Raw genomic sequence first — 15,642 nt, 5'->3', positions numbered from 1 at the left:
GGTCGACGTCGCAGCGCTGCACACGGCGAGGTCCGCCGCCGTCGAAGCCCCAGTCTGTTTGCGTTTCTTTTCTGTTCTAAATTGGGGAACGCGTCTTGGAGTTAGGTGACTGGGACGTTACACTTATTCTGTACTTACATGGGGTGGTTTTTGAAAATGTCGAAGGGTGGAGCTGCCGGGTTGCATCTTGTGCCTACATTCTGTATCGAACGGCTGTGATGAGAAGGGTGCAGCCGGAGCACTCAATCCCTTGGAGTACAGGATATTTTCCTGGACCAAGACAAGGTTCGAGCAAATACAGCACCTCATGGGTGATATTTGAAGGTCCGTTGTTGCTTCTTTTTTTTCTTGATTTTAATTCTTTTCTTTTTGGTTCAATTGGTTTTCTTTCGTTTTTGCCTTCAAAATTTTCTTTTCTTGTTTCTATTTATATTTTTTTCTTTTTACATTTTTAATTCTTCAATATTTTTATATGAGTAATTTTGGAAATTTGGGAACACACTTTAAATTCATGAACATGTTTTCGAATTTGTGTACATTTTCAATTTCGTGAATACTTTTTCATATTCGTAAGCATTTTTAATCCATGATTTTTTTAAATTTGTTAAAATTAATGAATATTTGAATAATATCGGAATATTCAATATAGAATAATTTCATTAATATCTGGATTCATATTTTTTTAAATTATTCAAGAAATAATGAAAAAAATATCTGAAATATTGATATTTTAAAAACCACTACTCTGAAATATCTGAAATCTAAAATAATCTAAAAATAATGAATAGATTTTGTTCATTAATTTAAAATATCTGAAATATAAAAAACAAGCCATAATTTTAAAATAGCAAATTTGGTCTGACAAAACATAGGTTTACTTAACAAATGCCGATGTCTGAAATATCAGGCAAATACAATGGACATGGACGCGCGCGGACGGGGGAGCTGGTTTCGGGAAAATGGCGATGGGCCGGGACGAGCAACACTGTCATGAGAGAGAGGCAGAGAGGAGGAAAGATTTTAGTTTTCTACAACAGAGGAGGGGAAAGGTTGTTGAAGAAGAAGGGTATTGTGTCGGTATAGGCTGGGATCGGTGAGTATGGACTTCAGGGATTTCAACGTGAGGATTCGTTTGTGTCGCACTTTATAACCTCAGGGTTTAAAACAGTGCTGTTCCGTTTACTGGCAGTAGTACAAGCGAGCGGTCACTGCTGGCGGGATCCACGCAATTAGTGTGGCCTGCAGGCTACTGTTGGGTCTGCTGCTGTGCCTGCTGCCGCCCGTGCGTGCGCGTGCGCGTGCGGGCTCTGCCGTAGCCGCAGGCACCGTTGGATTGTAGGAAGCGATGTGCTCGCGCGCGCGTGTGCAGGCAAGCAAGAAAGCAATCGTGGCAGTGATATTGATGTGCATTTGACTCGTTGCTCAGCACAACCTGCCACCAGTGGGCGCTGTCCCGCTCAGCAGCGCGTGCCCGTGCACGCTCGGCCGGAGCGGCGCCAATGAGTCGAGGAACGAAGAACTCTACTGGCTGCCTCGTACTCCATCCGTTTGAAAAACGTGTCCCTCAAATAAATATATCTAGCACTAAGTTAGTGTTAGATACATCCATTAGAGAGACAAAAAAAAATTTAACGGAGGGAGTACTACCACACGTATATGTGCCCTCCCTTCCTCCCTGATCCGCGCGCTTGCGCTCGCTCAAACACATACACGCACGCTCGTACCTGTGGTACGTATCATTGGCCCGTTCAGAGAGAGAGAGAGAGAGATTCTTGCATGGGTCACTTTGCACATTTCTGTTACTTTTTGCACAGTACGTGCGTGCAGTTCCCCTGTCGGATCTTTGTTATTGGTACGAGATGTGCATATGCAGCAAGGTACGGTTACATGGGGCTGGCTAATTAAACAGTCAATCAAATCAGGTTGCACGAGCGCCACTCGCTTGTCCTCTTCTTCTAGAATCTAGACCCCGCACCCTCCCACCGGTGGATCCTTTTCCTGTGCTTGGATAGTGCCCATCCACGTACGTGCACATGTGCGTTCCACAATAGTAACAATCACGCGGTCAAATGGATTCTCCGGTAGTAGGGTCCGATCCTGTGGTGGTAGATTTCACTGTCCAAATCATATGTGGCCCATCTCCAACCAAGAAAATAGGATAAGGCCGTTATCGGCGTTTTAGAGACTGGGTTCAACGAGCATCGTGTTTTGAAAACATAAAAAAAATGTAAGTTTTTTTCTAAAAATAATTCGCATGGATTCACATTTATGTTTTTTACATGCACGTAATTTTTCTTAAAAATACCATGATTTGTGGCCTACGCAAATAGACAAAATCCTGGTCCTAATAAAACAGTAAAAGGAAGGTCAATATTTATACATGCATTTGTTTTTCTTGTGTACATCGCGTATGACAATATATATTGCTGGGGATTTATACGCATATACTACACATTTATATGTATATGTACATTTGTTTACGCAATTTCTTGAGATGTATAAAATCAAGTTTCTGGCAAAAAAAAGATAAGGAGCTGCCTGTAGACCGGGCTATAACATGCATTGTCGGGATAAGGCCAGCTCAACCCTCGTGTCATGCATGCTCCAATTTCTTCTGCATATACTCCCTCCGTTTCTTTTTAGTCTGCATATAAAGTTTGGTCAAAGTCAAGCTTGATAAAGTTTGACTAACTTTATATTAAAAAATATCAACATTCACAATACGAAATTAATATTTTCAGATGCACCATGAAATGTATTTTCATATTAGATAGTTTTAATATTGTAGATGTTCATATTCTTTAATATAAATTAGGTCAAACTTTGTGTAGTTTGACTTTGACCAAAACTTATATGCGGAGTAAAAAGAAATGGAGGGAGTACCATGTACTCCAGTCTCCGGTGCAGATTTGCTAGTACACTAGTACAGTTTAGTTGATCTCTTGGAGCACTAAAAAAAGCATGATCTCCAATGCAGTTTAATTGTTTTCCACACCATGTGTGAGTGCTTATTTTCTTCCAAATGGAACGTACGTGTATGATCTAGCTTTCATATAAATTATTGCACTTTTCCTTTTGCTATAAAGATATGATAATGTACTGTGTGCGTCGCTCGAGGTTTTGTCTAACAACTTTTCAATTGTCAAAAGGAAGGAATGAACTTTCTTGAAATGAGGAAAAGTTGGTCCGGCTAATTGACAAAAATAAGAAATCCACTCGCGCAGCTATGGCGCCATGCATGCATCAAGAACATCACGCACAAATGCATGCTTATAGTACTACATATGTGAGCGCAGGCGCCAGAATAAGTTAAGCACATAGGCAACACATAGGAAATGGATAAGGACATCCCACTCACCAAATAGGACTGCTCACAAAGAACCAAAACACAAAGCTGTTTGATGATCAGATGACATGAGAAAAAAAACGAGGTCCTCCATGTTCACAACCGGTGACGTGTCGATACATGCTTCGTCATTAGATTTCTTATGAAATCATTGAAGCTAGTTTTCTTTTACTTTTTGCTGAGTTGGCCCTATCAGCCATCTTGTTTGTGCTTATAAATTTACAAAACCATAAAAAGTATGCAACAGAGTTACTGCTGTTTCCCTCAAAAAATAAATGGGTGGTGGATGTACATCATGGTCAAGGTAGAGGCGCGTTCCTATCTAAGTACTCCTATAGGCATTTCGTCCTTAAATACCACATAGACTGCAAATAAAGCAACATATAAATTGCCCTTGTCGCAAACGAAGTATAGTACTACTAGTATGCATCAACCCATTTATTTTGAAAGTTACATGCCAATTCAGCTTCCAAATGATCAAGTCATGATTGGGTTCTTCCTCATGTGACAAAGACACATATGTGATAGAGACGTCGCTTAATTGGCATGTATAATATATGTCTTGGCCTAAAAAGAAATTAGTGTCTATGTTGGTTAAAATGTGAAGGTACACAAGCGCAGCGGCATGCACACATGTGCGAACAACGTCTTGATATATCTATTACTCTCACAACTTATTGTTAAGTCCGGCATTAGCCAATTACTAATCATATTCGTAATCTTTCTGGTGGATAATATGTAAGTTTTGTACCATGTCTTTATTTAGCCCAGACATGAGTAGCAGAACCAGCACCACCGAATGAATGAACCATAGACCATAGTGACGTTTAGCATCTGGCGGAAATGGACCTGCAAAAGTTGAGGAGGCAATTATCCCACATAGGCACATCCAAATCAGTGTCACATCATATTGTAACTCGTACAACGACGAACCATGATGATTATGTAATGATGGGCTCGAGAGAGGCTGATCTCTTTTGTGTGGAGCTGAATCTGGTCAACCTGAGAGGTGCCGATGCACGTGTGACTGTAAAATGGACACGAACTGTTGATCCGCCTCCACGAATGTAGCTATTACACCAAGCTTTCGATAGCTTAAAAAGCCCGAAATCCTGTCACTTGCATGTGTGTGCGCGGCGCCACTATGTGGGTTGTCGTCGTCCTCTTGGTCTTCTTATCTTTTGTAGATACAGAGTGCATATCCAACACTAGGATTGCACGGTCAGTCGTAGTGTCACACCTCACGCTATTGTGGTCGTCGTCGCTTCTTGTCGTGTTATTGCTACATGTACATCAAACATGTCTTAAAATTAGTTTTATGATAGTGCGGTCTGCGACTGAATTGGCTTGCGCAATGAGCCACGTCGTATATCCATCATCGAGGATTTGAGAGACTGTCATCTCGGTACCGACCTCCCAATTAAGTCCTAACCTATCACCGCTAGCTGGAGAGCAGGAGCGGTTTAATTTCTAGGCAACACACTCATGTGAGGCCAAAGCATACCACAAACCTTCCTTCTTGATTGAAGAATGTACACTAGAAGTATAAAGTACACTATAATGCTATTTGATGTAGTAGTACTTATAAGTAATCCAGATTTCAAAAGACTTGGAAACAATTAGGACACCCAACAAGCAAACATACATTTTCTCCCAACGTATGTGTGATTTCATCCTTAATCCTCGAGGATATGGAAATGGACATCCCACTCACCATATAGTACCACTGGCAAAACAACAGCTTTCAAGAAGAAAAAAAATACTCAAAACACAAGCTGTTTGACGACCACATGACATGAGCTAAATAACAAGATCACCCCACTATTCACATAAGTGACATGTCGATATATAGAGGCTTTGTCACTAGACTGCGCTAATGAAATCCTTGAAGCTAGCTAGGGCCAAGTGCGATTTGTGAACATCATTGCCAAAGTAGAGGCACCATCCCTATCTAAGTACTCCTATAGGTATTTCACCCTTAAATACCACATATTGTGCAAATAAAGCAACAGATAAATTGTCCATATCGCAAAACAAAGTATAGTAGTACTAGTATCCATCAACACATTCATTTTGAAAGATACATGGCAATTCATCTCCAATGATTAAGCCATGATTTGGTTCTACCTCATGGGATGGAGACCCATATCTGACAATGTCGTCGGTTAATAGGATTAAGTTGTGGTGCTCCTGTATTTAGTTGACATTCCATTGACGTTAAAACATAGTGCGGGTTAGTATTGTGCTAAGTGAACTTTGTTAAGCTTGACCGAATGTATGAAAGAAAATATCAATATCTGAAAATACAAGCAAATTAATACGATGTGAAAATACTCCTATTTAGTTATGGATCCAATAATAGTGATCTCCCATGTACTAGTAGTCCTACGTACTCTTGCTAGCTGCTCTGGTCAACCTGAAAGTTGCTGGTGCACATGTGACTGGGAAATGGACACGACCGGATGATTCGCCTCCACACATGTCATTGTCATACTCCCTCTATCCATCTATATCGGGCTTAATGCTTTTTTTCAAGGCTAATTTTGACAACATGTTAGAGCAGTCATATTTAACATGCAAGCATACCATCAAATTCATATGTGAAATGAGTTTCCAATGATATAATTTTAGCTTTATACAAGTCATATATTAATCTTATTAATAGTCAAAAGCAATGTTGAAAAACGCATTAGGCCCTATATATATGAATAACCATTTGATAGCATAAAAAGTGGTACGTACACCTGTGCACCAGCTCGAAATTTCTGAGTGACATTTCTTTCCTTTTTGACACATGGTAATGACTTTCCTTGATTTCAGCTCAAAGTGTGTTCTCCATTTGTATTTTTGCCGACGTAGCACTAATGCGACAAAAGCTGGTTGGCTGGTCTGCGACACCTTTCATGGTTTTCAAAGCCTTGGATTTTAAGGCAACACATGCAAAGTCTTGGAATCAGCAGCTAATCGTCGTTGTTTGCCACTAACCTAATCGGTGGTGGCAGGAGTGCTCTAGTAAACTAACCGTTGGGAGGATCTGTCCAAATCCGACAGGCAAATTTGAAGGCACCTCCTCGATATGCGTGCCATCACTAGTCAAACCACATCTACATGTGTTACTCTAATCCCCTCTCCTTTTCTTAATTCCCTGCCACATCAACATGTTTGTTATTCCCAGATGCATGATATTAATTAAGATACTACCACTATGGCCAGCCTGAAGTTCCACATCATACTAGAGAATACCGGTGCTCAAACAAAACAACGCAAAGGTAAACCCCCAAGGAGAATTCTTAGCGTGTGTTTGTTTCACCTCCATAGAGCCGCTTCTACAGCTTCTCGGACTGAAATTTTACTCCTCAATTTTTAGAGGGTCGACTAGAATTTCTCTTGGAACGATCAAATTACCCTACTCCAATTCTTTTCGTCATTGGAATGGCTCCCATCCTATTTCTTGTGAAAGAATCCATTTGTTATATCAACTAGCAATGTTGCGACACGAACGACGTGTTTGGTTGCATGCATTAGGCCCAATCACCTCGGGCGAGCCAAACAACCAATGCCTAGGATGCATCTACATCTTGAGCCGCATGGAACTTAATACAGTCCCGGGCTAGGCCCGCGAGCGACGACTGAATCGGCAGTTTCTCGGCAGCCAGTCTCGCTGCGGCCACGAGTGGCTCTTGGCTGCACACCTCGGGGACCGGGGGAGATGGACGGGACATCTCGATAACTCTCCTCTCTCTGTCTCTCGTATCATCACCCACACCTCCATTCACACCACATTCCATCACTCTCCTCGCCACACCATGCTTTCCACTCCTTCGATGGCTCGGCCGCCGTCGCGCCGTCCTTTGACCCGCATCGACACCGGCAGCAACCGCATCCACGAATGGCGGATTGCTGGCGTTGACCTGAGGGCGGCCCTCCGCGCGCCGTCGCCGATCTGCACCTGGCCCGCTCGTCCGGCCAATGTGGTGTCGGCCGCTCTGGCTCTGCCGCCTTATCCAGACCTCGGGTACAGGGTTCGGTGGCACCGCCGGAGGGGCAGTCACCACGTCACTACTCGGAACCCCTTTGGGCGGGATTTTTTTAACCCCCATTCGAGGTTTTCTTCGGGCCGCATGGCAGGTCCATGGACTATTGCGCCTTCTTCCACGACCTTCCGCGTGGCCACGAGCACCGGGGCAATGCCAATGACAGTTACCATTGCCGGCTCATCCTCCTCTTCGCCCATTGATACGTCTCCAACGTATCTATAATTATTTGTTATTCCATGCTATTATATTATCTGTTTTTTTACACTTTCATATTATTTTTGGGACTAACCTATTAACCCAAGACCCAGTGCAAATGCTGTCACTCCAAAAAAATACACTTCCGTGATGATACGTGTCTGTCACAGTAGGTCGCGTTTTTTGTCATGCATGTACATCCATGACAAATTTATGGCAGAATCAAGATAGCCATACCTATGCTGTCGTAGAAGTGTTCCATGACATTACCAAAATTATAATCACGGAAGTGCCCACTTCCATGACGATAAATCGCGCGTCACAGAAGTGCTTTCGTCAAGGGTGACTGACACGTGGCATCCACCGTAACAGAACGCCGTTAAGCTATCGGGTCGGGTTTTGGATCCGATAACCCGTTAACAGCCCCGACCAATGGGGATTTTCCACGTGTAAAATCATCATTGGCTGGAGGAAACACGTGTCGGCTCATCATCGGGACAGATGTCATCCACTCATTGGACAGAAGGCGCCTATGATACGTTGACACGTGGCACGGCCGAACAGAGGCCCGTTCCTGTGAAAACGCCAGCCTGTTTGACTTGGTCAAAGGTGGCGTACCGGCCCATGGAAAGCCTGTTAACGGCTTGTTCGCATATAGCTCATTTACAGCCCACTAACCCAAGGCCCGTTACCCCCTATCCGAATTAGGCCCAATAGCGTCATCTGGGCCATCCAATATTATTCCAGCCCGTTTTCACTTCTGGCCCATGTATGGCCCATGACGTCTTTCGGCCCATATGAGGCCCTATGTAACTCTTAGCCTATTAACGGCCCGTGGTGAAACTGGCCCGTAATGAACAGTGTATCACTTTACACCCATTAACGGCCCGTGGTGAAACTGGCCCGTAATGAACAGTGTATCACTTTATACCCATTAACGGCCCGTCATTCCGTTGGGCTGTCTCCAGCCCATGTGATCTTTCGGCCTTCTCAGAGCCCATTTATTCTTGGGCTCATTTACAACATTTGTTTACTTACGGCCCGTTACTGTCATTTTCTGCTTGTGGGCCAAATTCAGCCCATGGTTACAGTCGGCCTGTTTGTGGTCCGTTAATACGTTGGGCCTTTTCATAGCGTCATCAAATACGGCCTATTAACGATGGCCCGTTTATGGTCGGCCCATGAACGGACGATTCCAACTCTAGCCTGTTTATGACCAGAATGCGGTCTGTTTGGCCCATGTTTGGCCAATCGATCATACGGCCCGTATAAGGCCCATTGATGATACGGCCCGTAGAAGGCCCATTGATGATACGGTCCGTAGAAGGCCCACTGTTTATACGGCCCGTAGAAGGCCCACTGTTTCTACGACCCGTAGGAGGCCCAGTGTCACTACAGTAAATATTAGCCAATGCTTATTGTCGCCTAGTTTTAAAAAATAGGTTATTGCAGCCACTAGCAAACCGCAGAAAAAGAACTGCACTGACTACAAGCAAACAAATAAACAAGACAACAAGGAAATAAATAAGCAAGCAACTTACCCTCGGCTATCATGGCTATTACACATATTACATCCACTGGGCATCAAAGTTCGCCACCAGTGCAAATATAGGGAACACAGCAGCATATAAACGCCGCAGCAAAACAAGTCCAGAACTGAAACCACTTCAGAAGAGCTCAAGAAACAATATCCTGGGTACCCATAATGCTGGTAAGATGCTTAGCAAGCTTATTAACTTTCTCTTATTTGGCGCTTAAGTCCTCCAGTGCTTGCTGTTGCACCAGAAAGTATGCATCTGAATTCTGCAGGGACTTCCTCATTCCTTCGGCTTCCTATCGCATAACATCTGATCGATGTCTTTCAACTTGAAGTTGAGAGTCAAGAAGCCGAACTGATTCAGGCAATGAGTTCGAAGAGCTGGTGCCAGCAGTGGTAGTTAGTAACTCGAACACTACATCAAGACAGGACTTTGGGGTTGTCTCAGTGTCTTCAATATAATTTTTATCAGCTTTCTTGGAGACCAACAGGGATGTCTCACTATGTTGAACCTTATCTGGATTACTTCCTTTACCATTGCATAACAGGGTACTCTTCTCCAATATTTTATCCGCGTTCTAAAAGAGAAACGAACAAACACATCTCAGGTTTACAATGTAGTATATGAAACTCATTTTGGTAAACCAGTTCAGTAGTAAGGTGGACAGGATAATAGCATGAAACAAACATATATCTATGTAGTATGGTCACTGTATGGTCTATATCATTCTAGTTTATGTTGCCAAATCAAGATAGATACAGTTCGAATCATATCTATTTAAGACAAAGCAGCATAGACAGAATATAAGTGTGGGAAACTACACAGCAATAACAACACTTGTAATGTGCATGGCATGAGAACATAACTGTTTATTCAATTGAAACTGAAATCAACATAGAGCAAGTTACAACAGCAAACAGCCAAACACGTTGAAGAAACAGGTTTAAAACATACCTGTTGCATCATTGGAGTTTCAATTGCATCCTTCAAATTTGAAATTAGTTGGTATCAGTAAATACAGTGATGCAAGAGCAAAGTAGTATGAACCATAGCTACGGAACCTGACCTGAGAACAATTCTTATACTACTTTAAGCGTTGACTTCGGGTTCAGAGTGGTGGTCCTCGTGATTTGGGCACTGCAGTTGCCTTACTAACTGCTCGTGTTTGGGTGCTTTGTGGTGGAGACGGTGCTGTGTCAACGAGAACTGGGTGTCTATCTGCTGGGGTTGGGGTTAGAAGGGGTGTATCTGGTTCTTTGTCCAACTGGGTACGAGTACAATCTGCATGAGTGTGGGTTATGTGTGGTGGGGCTGGTTCTTGGGCAAGTACAATCGTGGTTCTATCTGCATCGACATGTAGCACGATCTTTTCTGAAGACCGTGTTTTTACTCCCACAGATACTGCCATCACTCCCTCCAATTGAAATGGCTGATAAACAAGAAAAGTAATTGAATGTACAGACATTGTAAGATAGACAGGTGCAATGGATAGTAGGGAAGAAAACAGGACATGAAATAATTCACATTTATGTTGTCTAAGCAAACAGAATAGCAGGACATAATTTCACATATATGATGGCTAATTAAACAGGATAGCATGACACAATTTCACATGTATGATGGCTAACTAAACAGGATAGCACTACAAGAAATATGTTAACTTATGACCTTCTGTCAGTGACCCTCGAAGAATTGGTCATAAATTTATGACCATTTTAGACCAATTGGTCAAAAGGTGTCTGGGGGGCTCCAAACCCTAAACCATTGCGACCATTTTGGTCAGAAAGGTCATAATTTCCTTACACGAAATGGTCATAAAGCAAACAACGCTAGTCCGCTGCCTTATTTCTAGTTGTTAACGACCAATATAGATGGTCATAGCCTTGTAAATTGTGGTGGGTTGCGATGACTAGGCGCCATCTCATCAGTTTTGCCTATGTGTCATGTCCATGTGGCAGTTTTTGCCCTAGGTTGTGAAGCAACCTATATTTCTGTCATTCCCAAAATTCCCAAAAAAATCTCATAAATTCTTTGGGTCATATCTTCGTCGAATATGTAAAAACCTTCCTTTCCTAGTTCAAAAATTATTCAAAAATATTCATTTTCCTATTCTGTTCAGAACAACAGTTTGTGAAGGAAGTACCACTTTGGCATGTCCAAATGGTATCCATTTTCTACAGTGCTTTCCTATGCCCAAATAACCATCCTCCACCAAATTCCAACTCAATCCATTCATTATTTTGAGCCCAGCTTCAACATTCGTATTTATGTCCAGTGTGGTACTTTGTAAAGCAAGTACCACCTAGGCTCCTCCTTTTGAGGTGAAAATTTGTGAAGACGGTCTTCTTAGTAACTGATCATCCTCAGCCAAAACTCACGCCCATTAGCCATGTGCATTTCCCGTACCGCAAATCAAACACTTGGCTGCTTATTCATGTTTGAGCATCGATCGGTCTCCTCGTGAGAATCTTATGTTGTGATTTTCTTCCTAGCACCTACCTGGGGAGTTCCCAACCCACTAGACATGCCTAGGCTGCCCAAAAAACATGGCAACGCCACGGTCACGCGGTGACCACACGACGGACATGCGAGCTTACGCGCTCTAGAGTTGGGGCCCTCGGCCACCGTCCAAACCTCGATGTCTCGCCATCAAACCATGTATTTCTGATTAAATATATAATTATTGACCTAGAAATGATTTTTGGAAAAAATAAAGAGCAAACTATGAGGCAGCTGCAGTTCAAATTTGACCCGCTTCCAACTGAATCGACGGGAATTTGTCTTTTTCACCAGAGGTGGATCAAAAATTTTGACACCCAACCATTTTGTCAATTGTGCATTAAATATGGCCTAGTATTTTATAAAATTTATTAGGTCCAATTTTGCAACAAATATATGGTAGGTCCTTCACAAAAAAAACTCATTTCAGGCACTCAGAAAATGGAAAATGGTTTTTTCGTCCAAAGAAAATGAAAACTTCCTTAGGCAACATTGTTTTCCATTCCAATATGCACCCTTGTGCATAATATGAGATCATTTGAACAAACTATGCCATGAATGTGGCCATAAGATTGATCATTTGGCTTGAAAGCCATGAATCTTCACACTTGATAGCTCATTTCTGAGAACAGTTTTTAAAAATAATTACCGTATTACAAGTTTATTATTTTTCCTGGAAACTTGGTCACATATAATGACACAATGCGAAGGTTTTCCAATTTTTTGATTTTTTTTGAATTTTTTATGCCCGTTTCAAAATGCGGTCAAAACGGTGGGCTTGACCGTTCCTAGCTAGTGGTTGAATCTTGGAAAACTTTCGATGTTTCTCTTATTAAATAGATACTTATGTACCTAGAAATGATTTTTGGAAAAAATAAATAGCAAACTATGAGGCAACGGCAGTTCAAATTTGACCCGCTTCCAACTGAATCGGCGGGAATTTGTCTTTTTCACAGAGGTGGATCAAAACTTTTGACACCCAATAATTTTGTCAATTGTGCATTAAATATGTCCTAATATTTTATAAAAATGATTTGGTACAATTTTGCAACAAATATATGGTAGGTCCTTCACAGAAAACCTCATTTCGGGCACTCGAAAAATGGAAAATGAATTTTCCGTGCAAAGAAAATGAAAACTCCCTTTGGCAACATTGTTTGGAATTCCAAGATGCACCCTTGTGCACAATATGAGATCATTTGAACAAACTATGCCATGAATGTGACCATGAGATTGAGCGTTTGGGTTGAAATCCATGAATCTTCACACATTATAGCTCATTTATGAGAACACTTTTCTAAAATAATTTCCGTATTACAAGTTTATTATTTTTCCTGGAAACTTGGTCACATATAATGACACAATGCGAAGGTTTTCTAATTTTTTGATTTTTTTTTGAATTTTTTATGCCCGTTTCAAAATGCGGTCAAAACGGTGGGCTTGACCGTTCCTAGCTAGTCGTTGAATCTTGGAATTTTTTTGGTGTTTCTCTCATTAAATAGGTACTTATGTACCTAGAAATGATTTTTGGAAAAAATAAATAGCAAACTATGAGGCAGCTGTAGTTCAAATTTGACCCGCTTCCAGCTGAATCGGCGGGAATTTGTCTTTTTCACAGAGGTGGATCAAAACTTTTGACACCCAATAATTTTTTCAATTGTGCATTAAATATGTCCTAATATTTTATAAAAATGATTTGGTACAATTTTGCAACAAATATATGGTAGGTCCTTCACAAAAAAACCTCATTTCGGGCACTCAAAAAATGGAAAATGAATTTTCCGTGCAAAGAAAATGAAAACTCCCTTTGGCAACATTGTTTGGATTCCAAGATGCACCCTTGTGCATAATATGAGATCATTTGAACAAACTATGCCATGAATGTGACCATGAGATTGAGCGTTTGGGTTGAAATCCATGAATCTTCACACATGATAGCTCATTTATGAGAACACTTTTCTAAAATAATTTCCGTACTACAAGTTTATTATTTTTCCTGGAAACTTGGTCACATATAATGACACAATGCGAAGGTTTTCCAATTTTTTGATTTTTTTTGAATTTTTTATGCCCGTTTCAAAATGCGGTCAAAACGGCGGGCTTGACTGTTCCTAGCTAGTGGTTGAATCTTGGAATTTTTTTGGTGTTTCTCTGATTAAATAGGTACTTATGTACCTAGAAATGATTTTTGGAAAAAATAAATAGCAAACTATGAGGCAGCTGTAGTTCAAATTTGACCCGCTTCCAGCTGAATTGGCGGAAATTTGTCTTTTTCACGAGAGGTGGATTAAAAGTTTTGACACCCAACCATTTGGTTATTTGTACATTAAATATGGTCTAGTATTTTAGAAAAATGATTTGATACAATTTTGCAACAAATATTTGGTATGTTCTTCACAAAAAAACTCATTTTGAGCACTCAAATGAAAAATGAATTTTCATGCAAAGAAAATGAAAAGTTCCTTATTACTATTTTGTTATTTTTTTCTTCTAAAAACTAGGTCACATTTGATGACATGATGAGAAGGTTTTTCATTTGTTTCATTTTTTTCCAATGTATCAGGTCAAGTAAATAGCTAAGATGATCTAACATCTTATTTTCAAATTTATCACGACCAATTCAATTGGTCATAATATTGTATTGCGTTCTGATTGGTCCGTGCACAAGGCACACGGATCAAGCACAAAACACCATTGGATCTTCCCAGATCCAACGGTAGCCGTTGCTCCTCGCCTCCCCTACCAACCCCACCTGAGGCGAAACCCTAGCTGGCATCTTCCATCCACCCCCCGCCTCCTTTCTTTCTTTCTTCCTCTCCCCTCGTCCCCCTCAGATCCCCCTCCCCCGATCCCACCAGCCGGCGGCGACCTCCCCACATCCATGGCCTCCCCGCACCCATCCTCGCCGCATCGCCACCCCGACCCCTCCCTTCCCCACCGCATCTCCACCCCCAAGCCACCTCCCTTCCCTAACCCTACACCCGTACCTCAACCTGCTCCACAACCCGTCAGATCCCCCTTCTCCGCTGCCGCTCCCCCTCCTCTCCCCTCAATCGGCGGCCAGATCCACCCACTCCCTCTCCCCACCCACTCACCGAACTCCCTCTCCGTCGCCGCCATCTAGGCCGGCAGCCATCTCCGGCGCGCAAGGCGTCGGTGACCAGGGAGGAGGCATGGAGATGAGCTTCGGGGGCGGAGGTGGAGGGGAGTGCTCGTCGTCGTCCGCGGCGTCGATATAGTTCAGCGGTGCTCCTCCCCCTCCCCGCCTCCCACCCCCTCGCCGCCGCCTCCTCCTTCCTCCAGCACTACATATCCAACCTCGCCTCTCGCTTCGCCACCCCGCGCACGCCGCCCCGCACTCTGGTCTCAAGAGCTCGCCAGAATGGTCGCCCACAGGGTAAGCTCCTCCTCCTCCCTCTCTCTCTCTTCCCTGCCCCGCCGTCCTCCCCCAGTCCTCTAGATCCGCCGCGCCGTCGATCGTACCCCCATCATGGCTGACCTCTCTATGTTTGCGTGCAGTTCCACCAGTACCAGGTGGTGGGTCGCGCGCTGCCGACCCCCGGCGATGAGCAGCCCAAGATCTAGCACATGAAGCTCTGGGCCACCAACGAGGTCCGCGCCAAGTCCAAGTTCTGGTCAGTCTCCTCCCCCGACCTCGATCTTCCTCGCGCGCTGGTTTCATCGGCGCTTATGTGTTTGATTGTTTGGTTGTTTGCGCGCAGGTACTTCCTGAGGAAGCTCAAGAAGGTGAAGAAGGCCAACGGCCAGATGCTCGCCATCAACGAGGTATATCACTTCTCTCCAGTTGCCATGATTCGTGGATGCAACTTTAACTGTGCTGGCTGGTACTAACTGTCGTGGTTGTGCAATAGATCATTTTTGGTACCGTGTTGGTCTTGTGTATGGCGAAGACACTTGATTTTAGTTGCTGCATAGGGAGATGTATGCAGCGTCGTAGTGTTCTAGCTTTAACCAAACGGTAGAATAATATTTTTTCTGTGGATCGTGTCGAGGTTTTGGTGGTTTC

The 15,642-nt window shown here is 42.9% G+C and overlaps 1 long non-coding RNA gene across 1 annotated transcript; it reads left to right on the top strand.

The window, feature by feature from the left end:
• The first annotated feature begins 14,971 nt into the window (after positions 1 to 14,971).
• Positions 14,972 to 15,411, top strand: LOC147982775 (uncharacterized). Its single transcript, XR_015615510.1, has 3 exons — positions 14,972 to 15,012; positions 15,135 to 15,250; positions 15,338 to 15,411. It is a non-coding gene; the product is annotated as an uncharacterized LOC147982775 (long non-coding RNA).
• Positions 15,412 to 15,642: the final 231 nt, after the last annotated feature.

Source organism: Triticum urartu, chromosome 2A (genome assembly GCF_056163025.1).
Source record: "Triticum urartu cultivar PI428250 chromosome 2A, HENAU_Tu73, whole genome shotgun sequence".
Classification (NCBI taxonomy): Eukaryota; Viridiplantae; Streptophyta; class Magnoliopsida; order Poales; family Poaceae; genus Triticum; species Triticum urartu.
This window is presented reverse-complemented; position numbering and strand designations above follow the sequence as displayed.